Raw genomic sequence first — 17,539 nt, 5'->3', positions numbered from 1 at the left:
ACGGGAAGGGGGACCTCCAGGCAAGGCCTGATTTTTTGAAAATTGGAAAATTATTCGATTTGCTTGAAATTTTCAGGGAAGGTTGAAGGAGGCGTCTTGGCAAAGAACAGGTACTTATTTTTCGATATTTGGTCGAGGAGGGGGGGCCTCCCCATGGTCCCACTTTTTTGTTTAAAGTACAGTGAAAAAAACTAAAATTTATCGACTTACATAAAATCAATATTGTGTCCTTGATTTGTGGGTATTTGGACGGGAATCTTCTCTTTGCCCCACACTACGCAACTTGAAGGAAAGTTTACAGATTTTCTTTGAATTTGCAGAGAAAGTGACGTAATTTTAAAAAAAAAATAGAGCAAAATCTAACCTTCTCCGGTTTACTTGAAATTGGGAGAAGATGATTAAATTTATAAAGGGTACATGATTTTTCGATGTCTGGTTGGGGAAGGGGAATAGTGAAGTTGGGTAGTTTGTGAAATGAATGTAGGGTACGTGAATTTACGATATCTGGTCTGGGAGAAGCGAATTTTTGAAAATAGAAAGTATAGAATTGTCGATAAATGGGAACTTTTATGATTTTTCAACAGTCTTCTGCCAGATTTTTTTAAGTAAAAAAACTTTAATTTACATGAAGTTGACAGGCAACGTAGAGGGTAATTATTTTTTCTGTATATCTTTGGGAAAGGCATGTTCTCCGTGTCCAACATTTTAACAAATGTTAATATGGTCAAATTTAAGTACTTTTACTTTTTCCGATTTATTGGACGGTATTTTTAGGAGAAGTATACCTCCCCTTGCAAAAACACGCTCGAAATTTAAAGGCAATGTAGAAGATTGTCCAACGATTTGAATACAGAACAATTAAAAAACTAAAATTTGGTTGAAAGGGAACATCCTCTACCCGACGTTTGTTAAGCCGGCCAGTTTTACATCTGCATAATCGCCCTATTTCTGTATATAAACGAAAAAGCAAGTAGTCGTTTTTATACCCTCCATCATAGGATGGGGGTATATTAACTTTGTCATTCCGTTTGTAACACATCGAAATATTGCTCTAAGACCCCACAAAGTATATATTCTGGGTCGAGGTGAAATTCTGAGTCGATCTAAGCATGTCCGTCCGTCCGTCCGTCTGTTGAAATCACGCTAACTTCCGAACGAAACAAGCCATCGACTTGAAACTTGGCACAAGTAGTTGTTATCAATGTAGGTCGGATGGTATTGAAAATGGGCCATATCGGTTCACTGTTACGTATAGCCCCCATATAAAGGGACCCTCAGATTTGGCTTGTGGAGCCTCTAACAGGAGCATATTTCATCCGATCCGGCTGAAATTTGGTACATGGTGTCAGCATATGATTTCTAACAACCATGCAAAAATTGGTCCACATCGGTCTATAATTATATATAGCCTCCATATAAACCGATCCCCAGATTTGGCTTACGGAGCCTCAAAGAGAAGAAAATTTCATCCGATCCGGCTGAAATTTAGTATATGATGTTGGTATATGGTCTCTAACAACCATGCAAAAATTGGTCCATATCGGTCCTTAATTATATATAGCCTCCATATAAACCGATCCCCAGATTTGGCTTGTGGAGCCTTTAAGAGAAGCATATTTCATCCGATCCGGCTGAAATTTGGTACATGGTGTTGGTATATTGTCTCTAACAATCATGCAAAAATTGGTCCACATCGGTCTATAATTATATATAGCCCCCCATATAAACCGATTCCCAGATTTGGCTTGCGGAGCCTCAAAGAGAAGCAAATTTCACCCGATCCGGCTGAAATTTGGTACATGATGTTGGTATATAGTCTCTAACAACCATGCAAAAAATGGTGCACATCGGTCCATAATTATATATAGACCCCATATAAACCAATCTCCAGATTTGGCTTGCGAAGCCTCAAAGAGAAGCAAATTGCATCCGAGCCGGCTGAAATTTGGTACATGGTATTGGTATATGATCTCTAACAACCATGCAAAACTTGGTCCCCATCGGTTCATAATTATATATAGCCCCCATATACACCGATCCCCAGATTTGGCTTGCGAAGTCTCCAAGAGAAGCAAATTTCATCCAATCCGGTTGTAATTTGAAACATGGTGTTAGTATATGATCTTTAACAACCGTGCCAGAATTGGTCCATATCGGTCCATAATTATATATAGCCCCCATATAAAACGTTCTCCAGATTTGACCTCCGGAGCCTCTTGGAGGAGCAAAATTCATCCGATCCGGTTCAAATTAGGAACGTGGTGTTAGTATATGGTCGCTAACAACCATACCAAAATTGGTCCAATCACACAAAAATTGGTCCATATCGGTTCATAATCATGGTTGCCACTAGAGCCAAAAATAATCTACCAAAATTTTATTTCTATAGAAAATGTTGTCAAAATTTTATTTCTATAGAAAATTTTGTTCAAATTTTATTCGGTTCATAATCATGGTTGCCACTCGAGCCAAAAATAATCTACCAAGATTTTATTTCTATAGAAAATTTTGTCAAAAGTTTATTTCTATAGAACATTTTGTTAAAATTTTATTTCTGTAGAAATTTCTGTCAAAATTTTCTTTCTATAGAAAATTTTGTCAAAATTTTTATTTCTATAGAAAATTTTGTGAAAATTTTATTTCTATAGAAAATTTTGTTAAAATTTTATTTCTGTAGAAAATTTTGTCAAAATTTTATGTCTACTTTGTCAAACTGAATTATATACGTATTGGATCGATCTTTTTTATTTAATATATACCACGTATGGACTTACGTACAATTTAGAAGATGGTGTTAGGAGGTTTTAAGATACCTTGCCATCGGCAAGCGTTACCGCAACTTAAGTAATTCGATTGTCGATGGCAGTGTTTAGAAGAAGTTTCTACGCAATCCATGATGGAGGGTACATAAGCTTCGGCCTGGCCGAACTTACGGCCGTATATACTTGTTTTTTTTTATGTACCGCACACGTGTGTGGAAACCATGACTTCCCCTGACCCTACTCTTTAAAAGAGTTCAAATCTTTTCGTAGTTGTTTTCAGATCGAAGGATATGGTTGACTAAGTTAACGAAAATATGCTTCGGAAGGCGCAGCGAGGCGGGCCGGGTTACGCTAGTGTCTGCATAAAGTTCTATGCCCATACACATAAATTCAATATGAACTAAAGCAGAAGAAAATTTTAGTATAGTAAGAATGACCTACTGTATGCTTAAAATGATCACGATTTGGTGCCCAGCTCATTTTTTCTTCTATGAGAGGTTGTACTTAAAAAAATTGCTCTAGTGTACTTAATTTTCCTGGTTTTAGCAACGCTTTGTGAAAATCTTAAAATTTGGATTACAATTTAGTTCAATTTTAGTAGTTTATTCTTCCTACAAACTGTTTGTGCGAGGTCTTGGGATACATAAACCCAAAATGTCGCAATTACATTTATTTATTTGATTTATTATTAGCAATAATTTGTTAGCCATTTTATATATAAATATAAACATAAAAATAATTATAAATATATACATATAAATATAAACATTAAAAATATTTATTTTTAACAAAAAATTGTGGGTTGAAGAAGGCCATTTAATTAGTAGGTCTTTTTAAATATTTTTATTAATTTTTCCACTATCATCGCGATTATATTAATTTATTTAATTTATTATAAACATTATTAGGCATTTAGTTAACATTTTAATTTGTTTTTATTTTATTTTTTTTTTTTTTTTTGAAAACATTAAAAAAATGGTAAATTATTTTCTTGTATAAGTGCACTCAAAAAAAAGTGAACTCTCTATTTCACTAAAGCCATATTAATTTTATATTAGTTCATAGAATCATTATGTTTGGAAAAAGTTTATTTTAGTCAAATACTTTTTTGCGTATGTTAGTTCAATGAACTAAAAAACGGGAAAAAGTTATACACAAATAAAGCATAAAGATTTCCTAATTTCGTATTTCTTACAAAATAGTTCATTATTTCTTTAAATTTGTAAATTTTACCAAGAATGTGTCCATCATGAACTTCGTATGTCACTAAAGACATTCTTGCAATTTTGAACTCCAAGATTTCTCTTAAAACTACAAAATTTTCTTCAACTACTGAAAAAATTTAGTTATGTCTAATAAATTTTCTTGAATTTGTCGAAAAATATTTCCTTATTTTTGCCATATCGGAGTGATGCCAGCGCTTGTAATACCGTTTAGTTAAAATTTTCTAAAAAAGTTCCAAATTTTCTAAAATTAATCGAAAGTTATCTTTCCTGGTGGGTTCACTGTTTTTTCAGTGTGGAAAATTGTACCACTTATACAAGAAAATACCATACAAATATTAATTATTTTCTGAAGTCACTTATCTCAGATTTCCCATTACAAAACCCGTTTAAATTAAACATATAAATATTTTTTATAAAAAATCTATTGGTTGAAAAGCCATTTAATTATACATTTATTCTTTAATTTAAGTTATAATCACAATAATAAATTGGTTTTTAAATATTTTATTTATTTTTGTTAATATCATCCCGATTACATTAATTTATTAAATTTATTATTAACATTAATTTATTCGCGTTTTTATTAACATTTTAAAATTTTTGGAAATATTGAAAAAAAAAAACAAATAATTTTGAGAAAGTTCAATTTTCTACCAAAAAATGACCACACACATATTAATTATTATCCGAAGTCTATTAGCTTAGATTTCCCATTACGAAAAATCTTCCTTTAATTTAAATTTAAATATAAATATAAAAATATTTTTAATTAAAAAAACTTGTTGGTTGAAAATTAATTTATTTATTTATTCATTATTTATTACAATTCTAAAAACTATAATAAACATTAAAGCACTAGCTACAAAGGCTATCGGCTTAATTTAATTATTAGTTTTTCCTTAGATTTCCATCGACCTTTTTGGTTACGATAATAAATTAATATTTAGTCAAGCTCTTTAAAAATATTTTTCCCAATATCATCGCGATTATATTAATTTATTTGATTTATTATTAAAATTAATTTATTAACCATTTAATAAGCATTTTATATTTTTTGAATAATTACAAAAAAAAATATTGACCTTTTTTGATATGATTTTCGCAGACCTTTTTTTGTTAGAATAACAAATTAATGTTTTTTTTATTAATTCAAGGTCATTTTAAATACTTTTTTTTTAATATTTCGCGTTTACATTAATTTATTATTAACATTAATTTATTAGCCATTTAATTAACATTTTTAGCCATTTAATTAATATGTTTGGAACAATTATAAAAAAAAGAATTTGGCGAATTCAACTTTTCGACTTACACAAGAAAGAACAACAAAAATGTATTATTTTTTGAAGTCAATTATCTTATATTTCCCTTGCCTTTAATTGAAATATAAATATATAAATATGTTTAATAAAAAGATATCTGTTGATTTGAAAGGCCATTTAATTATTAGTTGTTTCTTTGCTTGGCGCCAATTTTTTTTTTTTGTTAGAATAATAAATTAATGTTTTTTAGGTCAAGGTTTTTTATTAAGTATTTTTCCCAATATTACGCGGTAACATTAATTTATTTAGTTTATTATTAACATTATGTTTTTAGCCATTTAATTAACATTTTAAAATTTTTGGAAAACTTAAAAAGAAAAATTTAAAAAAAATTCAACTTTTCAACTTACACCAGAAAATACCCATAATTAATTCTTTTCTGAAGTCTCTTATCTTAGATTTCTCATTACGAATTCCCCTCTCTTTAATTAAAGGTTTAATTTAATATACAATCATATTTAAAAATACAAAAGCCGGAACAAATAATTGTAACCTATTAAAAATAATTCTATTCTAAATGTTTTGAACCTAAATTCATTTTATCTGCTGTAGTTGAATCCCCTCCACCCACACCACTATCATGTACTGAAACACAAAAGAAGCAGCACAACATACAAACAAAAAAATTATCACACATTGTGCTCCTTAAAATAATGGGTGGCATTGTCTGTGTCATATGAGTTATAAGACAAAACGAGACATCTAGCGGCGCTAAATAGTCATCATATAGTATGTATGTAGATTATCCCGTATCGTACATTTGTATATATATTCATGTAGATATGTATGTCTGTTTGACTTGAATTCCGATACAGTTAATGATAAGCATATACATCTAATATACACCAAATGAGAGAGATAGGTTAGAAAGGCCTTATCATCATCAGCAACCCAGTCAACCCAAAAAAAAAAAAACAAACACAAATAAGCAAAGTACAATATAACAACAACAACAACAAAAGCCACAACACTGTTGACGACTATACAAGAGAGTGTGTATTAGAATTAAGTAGAGAGCTAATATGGTCACATCCAAAGACAATAAACTCTAGGAAGATAGGAAATTGGCTACTGAGGAGATCAAACCATTTACCGTGTTAGTTTCATACTCGAACCAAACGCGTATACGACAAGTATTGACATATCATTAAAATGCAAATAAAAATAAATTAAGTGCACGAAATAAATTTCCATAAAGGGGAAAATGTAATTTTTTTTGTTGTAGCCTAAAATTTAACATTGTTTCATTAAGAAAATTAAGTTTTTCATTTAAAAAATAAAAACGAAAAATAAATAAAAAAAATTACAAACATGTATGGAACTAACATGGTAAATGCAACATTTGGTATGACGCAAGCCAATTTCCTATCTTCCTCAAGTTTATTGTCTTTGGTCACATCTACCTCAATAAAGGCGTGGTTAAATTCAATGGGGTTTGTTTTATACCATTTGCCAACAGACTCAAGGCAAATGAGTAAGAGAGCGAGTTTATGAGTATAACAAAAGAGTGTAAGATTATGAATGAGTACAAATGAGTTTTTACTCTTTGTTTGAGGAATTAATCTTGCGTGTGTGTGCTATTCACATAATAGGAAGATAAACTTAACGAAACTCATAAGAGTAAGCGAGTGAAATTGGTTCCTAGTTATCTACTACGTATCTAAATATTTTTTCTTATTGGGGGTTTCTAGGCCAACAAGAAATTCTCATTCAATAAATTTGAAAAGAGAATAGCAACTTTATCTTCCATATAAAAAACACAGACTCTGTATGAGTTTTTTTTTCTGTTAGGTTTGGTGTCAGGGGTTGCCAGTGGGGTGATGTAGTTGCCGGTATTTGTATGTCACCCCTAATAACCTGCTCAAAAGTTGAGTATATTTTTTTGCTTACTATACAGACAATTTTGTTATTGTTCTGTGATTTTCTTAAATGCTCCATTTAAAAAGAGCAGCAGTAGCAGTAGCATTACACAAACAAACCATTGAATCCATCTACTTACAAGTCAAAGGGGGCGTCTCGGTAAATGTGTTAAAGCCATTTAGAGGTGGTATAGCTCTCTCGGGTTATAGCCGAGTATGCTAGATGTACGTAATCTTCTGGAAGAGATGGGGATATCCCCCCCCCCACACACACACCAATACACAAACACTCTCAACATTTCTCATATAAAACAAACTATGACTAAGGAAGATCTCTTCATGTTTTGGTCTCTTGAAAGAGGGGTGGTGTGGATGCGGGGGGAGTGAGGGCATGTTAATAAAATACATTAGGCCAACCCCAATGTATCTTAGGCGAACTCTCACTCGTTCATCATCCAATTGTACGTTTGCTCCAAATGGCGTAAACTTTGTCTTCTAAAAGGGCGCAAAACGAATAAGCAAAAGACCGAACTGCCGACCACCAGCAAAAGACAACAACTTTGTTATAGCAAAAACAACAGTGCCAACATTCCTATGGACCAAAGAAAAAATACCAACAATTTGAATTTTGCTCTCTTTTATCTCATACCCCTCCACACGTGGGGAATATTTCAAATTTATGCCAACAAATTTGAAAGGCAAGCAAAAAACACTCATTGTTGTGGTCCAAATCCAAGCTGACGTTATTGTTGGTTCCTTGTTTTTCTTTTTTGCTTATGGTCTATAATTTTGTTGTTGTTGTTGGTGTTGGAGTACAACAATGTAGTGGCAAAGTATCATGGCACTATTTGGCCTTATATACTACTCGTCTCTGGTCTTTGTCATTCGGCTATTTGCAGTGGCTATACTCTGGCCCCTATTCGTTTTGTGTGTGTGTGCGTGTGCGAGTGTATGCCATCAAACTTTCACAATGACATCTAGCCCCATCACCCCTTAGCAGGTCCTTTTACTGGATACATTAACCGTAAAGGACTTTTGCCATTGCCACCATATAAATAGTAGCCTTGGTTAGGACAATAAGGACAGTGGTGTTACGACATGTATTAGACTGTGACTGACCAAACGACCGGTCGCACGACCGATCATATTTTATTGAGAGTGTTACTTGGTTATTAAAAATTGTGAAAGGCATAAAACCCAAACACTTTTAAATGGACTATAACAGTTTCCATTCAAGGTTATATCCTTATTTAAAGATTTATGCAAGTAGGAAAAAAATGTTGTAATAATTTAAATTTATTATGTGTAGGAGGTTTGAAATGAAAAGTATAGTGGTTATTCAAGGGATAATACACGGTTGAAAAAGACTGTTTTTCATATGTTTGGCTATAAACATTATATGTTTGGAACACAAATTTTTAAACACAATATTTTTGAGTGCAAGCATATAATGTTCATAAACTAGCATAACATGTTTGGGACATATATGTTAATATGTTAGAACATATTATGTTTGGGACATAAAATGTTTGTAAATATAATATGCTTGGATGCAAACATATATTAATTTAGAAATAGCCTATAAACATATATGTGTTTAGTAGCTTGGAGCGCTATTTAACAGGGAGCGATATTGAATTAAGTTGGTGGTTGTTGCTTGTTATTACAAAATTAACATTTTATTTTTCCTTGGGCAATTGATCAGCTACTTCTTTGATCCTTACAAACTGTGTGGTCCGCTGTTCGAATCCCCGTCCGGCAAAAGGTAAAATTAAAATAAAAAAATCATACAATTGAATAATTTCTTCTACAATGTTTGTATTACAGAAAAAGGTGCTAAGAACTAAAAAATCTCGTGGAAGTGCGAAAGATGTGGGGGAATATACAATTGGGCAGAAACAAAATTTTGAGCATTCAGGTCGAAAACCTATGTTGTCAGCACCTATATTACCTGTTTATTTTCATAATTCATTATGATTGTAAATATATAAATAAATAAATAAAATTTTGAGAATTTTTTTTTAAGCATATAATAATTTTGGGTGCAAAATGCTTCCAAACATATTATATGTTCATATAATAACATATTGTTGTTTTGGAAGACAACATTATTGAATTTGGATGCAAAAATACAAAATGTTTGGAACTTAGGCTACCCAAACATATATTGTTTAGACCAATATGCTTTCAAACATATTATATATTGGAAGAGATCAAACATATAAATGTTTGGGCAATACCCAAAAATGTATATGCTTGAAGCAAAATATGTTTGGGAGTATATGTTACAGAAGCGATTTTTTGTGAGCGTGTAGAAAATATAAATTTTTAAAGTTCAGTAAGTTCACTACTATGGTATCACAATGGACTGTATAGTCTAAGTGAGCCTAAAATAATGGGCTGCAATTACACCTAACTTAACTTAACACGCGTAGAAAAAGAATTGTCACCAATTCAATTAAATCAATTATTGTTTTTAGTTAATAAAACCAATCTAATTTTTTAAATAAAAAATAAAATTGAATCACTAACATTTTTAATTGGGCCAGAATATTTATGGACATTGGTAACTGATACATTTATCCGAAATTTCAAATGAAAATTAATTGGGGTAATTAATATCGTAATTGAAGCCAAAATACTTTTTTCTCTCTGTGCTAAGGGAAATGTACTCATGTAATAATGAATCCTACCAACTTGTAGACAAGTTATACAAGAATAGTTTTAGGAAATTCTCAAAATTTTGGGAGTATAAAAACACTTCCATTTTTAACGGAAATTCCAAGTCGAAGGTGAATATCTTCTGTATGGTTTCATTTGAAAATAAAATTGTTTCATTTGAATTGTAAAGAAATGTCATTTGAAGTGAAAAAAACGTTACATTTGTTAGAAAAATGTCTCATTTGATTAGAAAAAATTTTCGTTTGAGTAAAAAAAACCTCATTTGAAATGTATGAGATTTCAATTGACGTTAAAATGAGGGCTATCTGCATAATAAAATCGAAAATCGAAGAGATCTACACATTGTGAACCAGAATGAAATGGATGGATGTGAGAACCAATTGGAAATGCAGAACGACACAATCTAAACATTGATTAAGAATATGCCTTGTAATTTCCCAAACAAAATGTATATTTTTCAAATTAAGTCATTTTGGATCTTTTAAGGATATTCGAGTGATGGAATATACAAAACTCAAAACAAAGTTTACATGGATCCAAAGATTCTGACCTTCTTTTAGGGATATTGATTCCGAGCCATAGATGCGGGTTCTTTAAAAAGAGGAATATTTTTTGGTGACCTCTCTGGCTTTAAATCTAGGATCTATAAAATTAAAATTAGGATATAGATCTCATTTATCGAATTTTCATTCTATTTTTCTGGTATATTAATAAAGCTATTCTCGTAGAAACAAATGTCAGTTTAAAAATCCAAATTATGACGGATACTTCAAAGTAAAAAATATTTTCTTAATTCAAAAAAAAAAAAAAACTTTACACCAAAGATGCTAAATCCTCAAAATAAGTCTTAGCCTATATTTGAAGCGTTTTTATCTTAAATCCAAAGATTCAATATTTCAGTCAATTTAAGGACGATTTCTATAAATCAGAAATGTGTTTCTTTACTTTAAGGAAAATTTGCTTAGTTTAAAGACATGCAACTTCAACGAAGGGACGTAAATTTTCAAAATGTGTGTCCTAAATTTAATGGAAAAAAATTTGAAGCTAAGATTATAAACTTTCATTTCATTTCATTTATTTAACAATTAGTAATACAAAGCCTTTCATAGGCCAACATATATATTACTTAGCAAGAATACCTGAATACAATACAAAATTCTTAACTGAATATAATAATAACTAATTAAAATGATAATATATCTAACTTAAATGATTTAAATAAAATCAAGTACTAAAATACATTATAAATTGTTTTCTTTTATTTTTTTTCTTTTTTTTTGCACTCTTAACAAATTTTCGTAACGGTATTCAATTTGTCGGCTCCCCAGCCTAACTATAAATTAGCAGTTTTAGGAATGTAAAAATAAATAAATAATATTAGTCCCGCACGAGGTAGACATATACAAATAGACAAAGAGTAGTTTCAATGTGGCAAGATCGAATCCATATACTGCATCAGTTTCAACCGAAAGGAGTTATTACACTGTGAAAATATTCGCAAATCAAGCGGTAACCCATTCCAACAACGAACAATTCTCACTTGAAAAGATTTAGCAAAAATACTTCTCCTAATACGGGGAACAAATAACTGTGGATTCCTCGACGAGCGCGAAAAGGAGAAGAGCGTAAAGATACTGGCCTAGAGTAATATATAACCTTATAAAATAAAATCAGATTCCGATAGTCAACAAAATTGCGAAAAGAGAGACCAAGAAAACGCCTTACGCACCCAGAAATAGAATCCCTCCTTCGAATATTGTAAATAAAGCGCACAATCACATTCACAGTTCGTCTTAACTTCGCAAAAAGTTGTCCAGAGCAGCCTGAGATAACGTCAAGACCATAAAGAACTTGAGACATTAAGAGCGAGTGAGCCAATTTGAGTCTGACATTGAGTGGTAAAAATAAATTCGATGAAGAAATCCTACGCAATGTAGACCAGATCCTACCAGACAGAGCATCAATATGGAATTGAAACGAGAGCTCCGAGTCAAGTACAACACCCTAACAACGATGCCTATCAACAAACTCAATGCGTTCAAGGAACAAATTGCGTAATTGAGAGAGCCCCCTATTCGACCTAAACATCAAGGCTTTAGTCTTAGCCACATTAACCAATAAATCATTCATCAATGTCCAATGTCAAAAACGATCCAACCCGGCATTAATGTCAATCTCAAAGTTCTCAGTAGAAGAACCACAACCACTAAACAACAAGAAAACGTCATCCGCGAAAACGAACGTTCTACACACCCTAGAATCAGTGTAGCAGTGGATATCATTAACATACAGGATGAATAAGAGTGGGCCCAAGACCGAACCCTGAGGTATACCAGAAGCAAGCCATTCATAGTATTAAATTGTTCCCTATTTCTCAAATATGAATAAATAAGTTTACACGCCGATAACGAAAACCCAAACTGCCCACCAAGTTTAGCAACTAATCTAGCATAACTCACGGAGTCGAAGGCCTTAGATAGATCAAGAGAAACAATTAAAATGTCATTATTTTAAAGAAATTTGTCCTTTGTAAATTGCCCATTCTAAAATTGAGGTTTAATATCACGTAAATATTTTTTTCAGTGTGCTTTGGATAACATTTTTGGATAACTAAAAAATTTACAAAGTAATGTTGGCTAGACCCAGCCGACATCGATTGGTGTCAGTAGACTTTTTTCTATGGGTGTAAATACATTTTCATGTCAGTCAATGAATATGACTTTTAAAAGGCCAAAATGTTGAAATGGGTAACCCAATTTTATGGCGGGAATACTTTAGTTGTTAAGAGTATAATTTCATTATTATATCGAAATTTTCTCTACTAGTGTGAGCTCTTTGAAAGAAATATCAACGAAAAATTTCAAATTAAAATTTTAATTGAATTAAAAAATCAATTAAAAATATCTATATATTAATCTAAAAAAATTGATCACAAATCAATCAAAAATTAATTAGGTAAATTACTTTTGTGATTGAAGACAAAAAAGAATATTTTTATACCCTCCACCATAGGATGGGGGTATATTAACTTTGTCATTCCATTTGTACCACATCGAAATATTGCTCTAAGACCCCATAAAGTATATATATTCTGGGTCTTGGTGAAATTCTGAGTCGATCTGAGCGTGTCCGTCCGTCCGTCCGTCTGTTGAAATGACGCTAACTTCCGAACGAAACAAGCTATCGACTTGAAACTTGGCACAAGTAGTTGTTATTGATGTAGGTCGGATGGTATTGGAAAACGGCCAAATCGGTCCACTTTTACGTATAGCCCCCATATAAACGGACCCCCAAATTTGGATTGCGATTGCTCTAAGAGAAGCAAATTAAATCCGATCCGGCTGAAATTTGGTACATGGTGTTAGTATATGGTCTCTAACAACCATGCAAAAATTGGTCCACATCGGCCCATAATTATATATAGCCCCCATATAAACCGATCCCCCGATTTGGTTTGCGGAGCCTCTAAGAGAAGCAAATTTCATCCGACCCGGCTGGTACATGGTATTAGCATATCCAACAACCATGCAAAAATTGGTCCACAGCGGTCCATAATTATATATAGCCCCCATTTAAACCGATCGCCAGATTTGACCCCCCTGTGCCTTTTGGAGAAGCAAAATTCATCCGATCTGGTTGAAATTTGGTACGTGGTGGTAGTATACGATATTTAACAACCATGCCAAAAGTGGTCCATATTAGTCCATAATCATATATAGCCCCCATATAAACCGATACCGATATTTAGTTTTGGAGCCTCTTGGAGCAGCAAATTTCTACCGAGTCAGTTGAAATTTGGTACATTATGCTAGTATATGGTCTCTAATGACCATGCGAAAATTGGTCCATATCGGTCCATAATTACAATAGCCCCCATATAAACCGATCCCCAGATTTGACCTCCGGAGCCTCTTGGAAGACCAAAATTCATCTGATTCAGTTGAAATTTGGTACGTGGTGTTAATATATGGCCTCAAACACCCATGAAAAAATTGGTCGAAATCGGTCCATTATTATATGTAGGCCCCATAGAAACCGATCCCCAGATTTGATCTCCGGCGCCTTTTGGAGAATCAAAATTCATCCGATCTGGTTGAAATTTGGTACGTGGTGGTAGTATATGATATTTAACAACCATGTCAAAAGTGGTCCATATCAGTCCACTATCATATATAGCCACATATAAACCGATCCCGAGATTTGGTTTTTGAGCCACTTGGAGGAGCAAATTTCATCCGAGTGAGTTGAAATTTGGTACATTGTGCTAGTATATGGTCTCTAATGACCATGCGAAAATTGGTCCATATCGGTCCATAATTATAATAGCCCCCATATAAACCAATCCCCAGATTTGACCTCCGGAGCCTCTTGGAAGACCAAAATTCATCTGATTCAGTTGAAATTTGGTACGTGGTGTTAATATATGGCCTAAAACACCCATGCAAAAATTGGTCGAAATCGGTCCATAATTATATATAGGCCCCATATAAACCGATCCCCAGATTTGATCTCCGGCTCCGTTTGGAGAATCAAAATTCATCCGATCTAGTTGAAATTTGGTACGTGGTGGTAGTATATGATATTTAACAACCATGCCAAAAGTGGTCCATATCCGTCCATTATCATATATAGCCACATATAAACCGATCCCGAGATTTGGTTTTTGAGCCTCTTGGAGGAGCAAATTTCATCCGAGAAATTTGGTATATTGTGCTAGTATATGGTCCCTCAGATAAATCGATTTCCAATCACACAAAAATTGGCAGAACAGACCCCTAAAAACATTATACAGGTTTCCCCACTGAGAATACCATCCTCGCTTTGTTAATGTCCATATATTCCATACAATGTATTCGTTTAACGAGCTTTCTTTTACCAAAGTGAGTTTTATTTATGAAATTTGTGTTATTTACTGATAATACTATTAGTTACAATTTAGACTAATTTAATTACAAGGTAATGGAATAGTTTGAGCTCTAAATTAAATTTAATTGGATTTATGTGTGTCATAAACTTGTATCTCCTCTGGACGACAGGATACAACCTTGAAGGTATTATTACTGAATGTAGTAATTTAATTTAAGGAGCTTATTATTGTTACATATTAATAATGGTAAGGTAACACGTGAGTTCTTTGTCTAAAAATTTCAACAGATAATGTAAATCAAGATAGAAGAAATCTTTTTTTTTATTTTATGAAGATTTGCTATGACTTGTAATACAAAAATATTATTTTTTATTAAAAAAAAAAAAACAATAAATAAATTTTCCATAAAACAAAGCCTATTAAGACATCATAATATCTCTTATAGCGGTTACTGCAAAGATATTAAGACATTTTGTGCATTAAGATAATTCGTATTTAATATGACATTATTGGCTTTTTAAAGCTTAATATAATTAGACACGTGCTTAATACTAATTGATTTAAATCAACTTTTTTTTAATCTCACGAATACAATTCAGATATCTTAATTAAACTCTAGTTAACTTATTATTATTACATATTATTTGATTTGACCTCTGAACATATTTTAAGCAATTATCGATTAAGAACAAGTACTTGATGAAGTTAGAACAATAAAGCCTATTAGTAAAAATAATCGTATAATTATTTATCATGCAGTTAGAGAACAAAAAGAAAAAAACTTTTAAATATAGACAGGGTGTATTTTAAGTTTCTTCGATAATGGCAGCCAGTGTACTTAGTGTTTATTATTTATTAACCCTCTAATGCCCAATCCCGCCTTTAGGCTCGCTTAGACTATTCAGTCCATTGTGATACCACATTGGTGAACTTCTCTCTTATCAATGAGTGCTGCCCGATTCCATGTTAAGCTCAATGACAAGGGACCTCCTTTTTAAAGCCGAGTCCGAACGGCGTTCCACATTGCAGTGAAACCACTTAGAGAAGCTTTGAAACCCTCAGAAATGTCACCAGCATTACTGAGGTGGAATAATCCACCGCTGAAAAACTTGTTGGTGTTCGGTCGAAGCAGGAATCAAACCCACGACCTTGCTAACCATTGCACCACGGTGGCTCCCACTGTTTGGCCATGTAGGCCGATTATATTATTATAGCCTCCACCATAGGATGGGGGGTATATTAACTTTGTCATTCCATTTGTAACACATCGAAATATTGCCCATAAAGTATATATTCTGGGTCGTGGTGAAATTCTGAGTCGATCTAAGCATGTCCGTCCGTCCGTCTGTTGAAATCACACTATCTTCCGAACGAAACAAGCTATCGACTTGAAACTTGACACAAGTAGTTGTTATTGATGTAGGTCGGATGGTATTGCAAATGGGCCATATCGGTCCACTTTTACGTATAACCCCCATATAAACCGATCCCCTGATTTGGCTTGCGGAGCCGCTAAGAGAAGCAAATTTCATCCGATCCGGCTGAAATTTGGTAGATGGTGTAAGTTCACGGTCTCTAACAACTATGTAAAAATTGGTCCACAACGGCCCATAATTATATATAGCCCTCGTATAAACCGATCCCCAGATTTGACCTACGGAGCATTTAAGAGAAGCAAAGTTCACTCGATCCGGCTGACATTTGGTACATGCTGTTAGTATATGGTCTCTAACAACCATGCAAAAACTGGTCCACATCGGCCCATAACGATATATAGCCCTTATATAAACCGATCCCCTGATTTGGCTTGCGGAGCCTCTAAGAGAAGCAAATTTCATCCGATCCGGTTGAAATTTCGTACAACCATGGAAAAATTGGTCTACATCGGCGCATAATTATATATATCCCTCATATAAACCGATCCCCATATTTGACCTACGGAGCCTCTAAAATACGCAAATTTCACTCGATCCGACTGAAATTTGGTACATGCTATTAGTATATGGTTTCTAACAACCATGCAAAAATTGGTCCACATCTCTCTATAATTATATATAGCCCCCATATAAACCGATCCCCAGATTTGAACTCCGGAGCCTCTTGAAAAAGCAAAATTTATCCGATTCGTTTGAAATTTGGTACGTGATGTAAGTATATGGTCTCTAACAACCATGCAGGTATTGGTCCATATCACTCCATAATTATATATAGCCCCCATATAAACCTATCCCGAGATTTGGTTTTGGAGTCTTGGAGGAGCAAATTTCATCCGAGTGAGTTGAAATTTGGTACATTGTGCTAGTATATGGCCTTTAACAACCATGTCTAACTAGGTCCATATCGATCTATAGTTATATATAGCCCTCAGATAAATCGATCCCCAATCACACAAAAATTGGTTCATATCAAGTTCATAATTGTATATAGCCCCCATATAGGCGACCCCCATATTTCAATTCTGGCTCTCTACGTACCGTTCAAAAAGTCCATATCGATTCGTAATTATTTGTAGACTTACCTATACATAACTTTTTTGTCTAATATATACCACCTATGGACTAACTCACAATTTAAAAAACGATGTTAAGAAGGTTTAAGATACCACAACCCAAGTAATTCGATTGTGTATGACAGTCTTTCGTAGAAGTTTGATTATTATTTCAATTAAAATTTTTTTGATTCGATTAAATTTTTAATTGAATATTTTTTTAAAAATCAATTAAGATTTTAATTGGAAAAATTTTCGTGAAAATTGTTTTCTGTGTATTCATTCAAATCGAATAGCTATACCTACAATTAATCAGAATTTTCAAGATTTCCA

This window comes from Haematobia irritans, chromosome 1, assembly GCF_050003625.1.
Source record: "Haematobia irritans isolate KBUSLIRL chromosome 1, ASM5000362v1, whole genome shotgun sequence".
NCBI lineage: Eukaryota > Metazoa > Arthropoda > Insecta > Diptera > Muscidae > Haematobia > Haematobia irritans.
The sequence above is the reverse complement of the archived record's forward strand: the minus strand, read 5'-3'. Positions refer to the sequence as shown.